The 4,980-nt window shown below is 42.6% G+C and overlaps 1 pseudogene across 1 annotated transcript; it reads right to left on the bottom strand.

Moving 5' to 3' along the window:
* Positions 1-2,257: 2,257 nt before the first annotated feature.
* Positions 2,258-3,290, bottom strand: LOC308432074 (large ribosomal subunit protein uL10-like; annotated as a pseudogene). Its single transcript has one exon. The product of its transcript is annotated as a large ribosomal subunit protein uL10-like (transcript).
* Positions 3,291-4,980: the final 1,690 nt, after the last annotated feature.

Raw genomic sequence — 4,980 nt, 5'->3', positions numbered from 1 at the left:
TTATGAGCTATATATGAAAGAGGTTCTACTGTGAATGTATAATTTATTGATTACATATATATCACACATGGAAAAAAAAAACATAAAAAGTGGGGCTAGAGATGTTTCAGCAGCTAAAAGCACCCATATTGGGTAGCCAACTACCACCTGTAATTCTAACATGCCTCTGACCTTCTGAGAAACCTGTATTTGTGTGCACATGCACACATGATCATGCATATAATTAAATTTTTTTAAATCTTCTAAATTTTAAGAATATCAAAATGTGGTGGTGTGATAAGAATGGGCCTCTTGTACTCACATATTTGAATGCTTAGTTATAAGGAATGGAATTTGATTGAAAGGATTAGAAGGATTAAGAGGTGTGGCCTTGTTGGAGGAAGTGTATCACTGGGGGTGGGCTTTGAGGTTTCAAAAATCCATACTAGATTCACACTTGCTCTCTCTGCATGTGGATTAGGATGTAGCTCTTGGCTACTTCTCCAGCACCATGTCTGCCTGCTGTCATGCTGACATGATGATACTGAACTAAGCCTCTGAAACTGTAAGAAAGCCCACTTAAGTGATTTCTTTTCTAAGAGTTGCTTTGGTCATAGTGCCTCTTCAATAGAATAATGACTAAGAATTTTTCTTTATATTACTTTGCTCTTCTAGATTCCTCCTCAGACTTTGGCTCCCCCCACCCCAACATAATGATCCATCTTTGTTGGTGTTCTACTTGCTTGGACTTCTAAGTCAAACTTAATACAGGAGCAACAAGAAGATTCACTGCATGAAGTGCCAGCCACCAACACTAACAACAGGAGTTTGATCCCAGAGACCCACATGATATAAGGAGGGAACTGACTCCTTCATGCACATATGTACAATTATACAAGCACACAGACACACATACAGACACACACACATATGCACAAGGAACAAAGAAACAAAGAGAATGAACTCTAATGAAAAATTAATAAAGATATAGAAGAGTAGCAACAATTTTATAAATGAACCTTCTTGGCACTCTGAACTAAATCCTCATTCTGACTTCCTTACTGGTGTTTTAATAACAACATCAGTCCCCCAGTTAACCAGAAAAGGTCACAGTGATAAGTCTCTCTCTTAGTCATCTCCAAGTTTCAGGTCTTCCTCATAGATTTTTGGATGGAGTAAGTAAGGAAAGGGAAATAGAGTTCTAAGATGGCTTGCTGGCGTTTCCATTTAATAAAATAAAGAAACTTTAATTCAACATTTTAGGGGTGAAATTTTTAATTATTATTAGGGTGTTTTTTTCTTTACTACAGGTAACAGAAAAGCTATATAATTCAAGTTAATGAATTAGAAAATATACTGCTTCAGACCACAGGGAGGCAGGCAGTGGACTCCACATGTTCTGGATCTTCTCAATAATCCACTTTATTTTGCCCTCTGAGGTATGCCACATCTTAAAATGGCTAGCGTGACAGTGTTCGGGTCTGAAGACTGGATTGAATGTCCAGGTACATAATACAAAGATGGAGAACAAGACCTGTCTAGTGACTATTCAGAAGAGAGAAAAGCCTTTTCCAGAAACCTCACAGCAGATTTCCTGTCACATCTAATTAATGAAACTCACTCATTATACATAGATCTTAGCAACCACTGACCATGCTTGTCTGGGGGTTACCAAGGATCCGCCTCCATGCTGAACATGGCGACACCCAACTGTAATCTCTAGACTGGAAGCTGAGGCAAGAGGAGTATGAGTTAGAGATCAGTCTGTGCTATGTAAATTGATAAAAATGTCAGAGCAGGGAGGGGGTTGGTAAGGTGGCTTGGCTCTGGAGAAGACCCGAGTTCAGTTCCCAGCATGCACATCAGGCACCTCAGAACTATGTTACTCCAGTTTGGGGGAATCCAAAGTCTCTGACCTCCATGGGCACTGACATACAAACACACACGCGCACACACACACACACACACACACACACACACAGAGAGAGAGAGAGAGAGAGAGAGAGAGAGAGAGAGAGAGAGAGAGAGAGAATTTCAAATACTCTTTAAATAATAAAAGCCAGGGCTGGAGAGTTAGTTTAGTGGTCAAGAGCACTGACTGCTCTTCCAGAGGTCCTGCATTCAATTCCCAGCACCCACATGGTGGTTCACAACCATTTATAAAGGGATCTGGTGCCCTCTTCTGGCATGCAGGTATATACGCAGCAGAGCAATCATACATAAAATAAACAAAAGTTTTTTTTTGTTTTGTTTTGTTTTTTTGTTTTGTTTTTTTTTTTAAGAGAAGTAAGCCTTTATTTCCATCTTTCTCAATTTAAGCAGGCTGACTTGGTTTCATTGAAGAGATTAGTCGAAGAGACCAAATCCCATATCACCATCTGATTCCTCCGACTCTTCCTTTGCTTCAGCCTTGGCTGGGGCTGCAGCAGCTGCAGGAGCAGCAGGGGTGGCAGCAGCCGCAGGTGCAGCAACTGCAAATGCAGATGGATCAGCCAGGAAGGTACACCTTTTCAGCAAGTGGGAAGGTGTACTCAGTCTCCACAGACAAAGCCAGGACCCGCTTGTACCCATTGATGATGGAGTGAGGCACTGAGGCAACAGTCGGGTAGCCAATCTGCAGACAGAAGCCAGCCACATTGCGGACACCCTCCAGGAAGCGAGAGTGCAGGGTCTGCTCGGTGATGTCCAGCACTTCAGGGTTGTAAATGCTGCCATTGTCAACACCTGCTGGATGATCAGCCCAAAGGAGAAGAGGAGATGTTCAGCATGTTCAGCAGTGTGGCTTCACTGGCTCCGACCTTGTCTCCAGTTTTGATCAGCTGCACATCACTCAGAATTTCAATGGTACCTCTGGAGATTTTAGTGGTGATACCTAGAGCTTGGAAGAAAGAGGTCTTCTCAGGCCCCAGACCAGTGTTCTGAGCAGGCACAGTGACCTCACATGGGGCGATGGCACCAGCTCAAGCAGCAGCTGGCACCTTAATGGCCAGCAGCATGTCCCTAATCTCAGTGAGGTCCTCCTTGGTGAACACAAAGCCCACGTTCCCCCGGATGTGAGGCAGCAGTTTCTCCAGAGCTGGGTCGTTCTCCAGGTGCCCCCTGATGGCCTTGCACATCATGGCGTTCTTGCCCATCAGCACCACAGCCTTCCCTCGGAGGGACATGCGGATCTGCTGCATCTGCTTGGAGCCCACATTGACTGCTCCCACAATGGAGCATTTTGGGTAATCATCCAAAAGATGGATGATCTTAAGGAAGTAGTTGGACTTCCAGGTCGCCCTGTCTTCCCTGGGCATCACGGCGGTGCGTCAGGGATTGCCACGCGGGGTTTAAAGACGATGTCACTCCAACAAGGACGCCTGGCGAGAGCAAAATAAACAAAAGTTAATAGTTAAGAATGATAATAATAATCACCAAATTGTAACCAACATGTGTTGTCATGATGTCAACATGTTGTACATGAATTAATCAGCCTAGGTAATATAATGAGGTATAATGCCACAGATTTTTATATTTGAAAATTAGACTGCTAATCAGGACAGGTTCTCTTTAATTCAAATATGTGACCCTAAGTTTGTGGTCTTGTCAGATTAAAGACTGACATTTCCCTTTATGCTCAGATATTTTCTTTACTAACTAGAACTGTTTAAAATGCCAGGGAAGGGCTGGAGAGATGGCTCAGTGGTTAAGAGTTTTGACTGCTCTTCCAGAGGTCCTGAGTTCAATTCCCAGCACCCATATGGCAATTTTTACCCACCTGTTAGTTCCTGGGAGAACTAACACCTTCTTCTGGTCTCTAAGGTTACCAAGCACACATGTGGCCACAGACATACATTCAAACAAAACACTCATATGCATGAAACAAAATAATAGCAATGTTAATAATGATGATGATTTAAAAGGAAAAGCTAAGGAGGACTGGGAGTTGGAATTAGCTCTATCTACACTCACATCCTGTTGATCCTACCTTATGCCTGGGTGTTCAAATACTAAATTATCATGCTGTTCAATTACTTACGGGTTTTCCCAGAAAGTGCACAGCTTGTGCTGAGCCTCCCATATTCTCTCCCTCCTTCCCTTTACCATACCTCAAATAAAGAGATAGATCACAACCTCAAAAACAAGGTTTACTTAAGCCCTGGCTGCATATCTTTGACGAATGGAGTGAGGCTATTCATTTCCTACTAGATACTTGCTTTCTGATGAGAAAGAGCTTCCACTTAATCTAAAGCATGCAATATTCATGCATGCCCATCCCTGGCCAGATGATTCCCTCTCCTTCCTTGAATATTAGTTATACAACGTGGATAAAGCACCTGATTGGTTTAGATCCTCCCCTTTAACTGTTGAAGAGAGGAGTGGATACAGCAACAAAGCATCAAAGAACAAAATCACCCAGCCAAAAAAATAAAAATAGTAGTCCTTCCATTGGTATCTCTGGCACAGTAGTGCAGATATGAGAACCTTTCTTTTCCATTTTATTTTCTGTTGTTGGATGCTTTGCCTGCATGTATGCATGCACACCACATATGCATTGGGTACCCAGGAAGGCCAGAGGAGAGTATCAGCTCCCTTGAGAGGGACTAGAGTTAGTTATGTGCTGTCATGTGGGTGTTGGGAGTCAAACCCAGATCTTCAAGGAAATCGAGCAGCCAGTGGTCTTAACCACTGAGCCATACATTTCTCCAGCCTCATACAGAGCCTTTTATGGGGGGAAAGGTGATTTTCTTCCTCAGCCTGAGTAGAGTCTCAGGCTTAAGGGAGCAATGAGGCAGCTACCCAGATAATTAATTTATTTGCTCCTCCAATTCTGTTCAGTTACTTACCTAGATATATCCTTGACACCTTTGTTTGTCTTCAAATGAGTTTAACTCCTACATGTTGTTTATAAAACTGCAGTAACTTTTTTACACCAAAGAATTACTCACCAACTTTTCAAGGACAAACTCTCTTCTTTCAGTCACAATAAATCTCTGTGACATTAATAGGAATTCCACATGA

Source organism: Micromys minutus, assembly GCF_963924665.1.
Source record: "Micromys minutus genome assembly, chromosome: 17".
Classification (NCBI taxonomy): Eukaryota; Metazoa; Chordata; class Mammalia; order Rodentia; family Muridae; genus Micromys; species Micromys minutus.
This window is presented reverse-complemented; position numbering and strand designations above follow the sequence as displayed.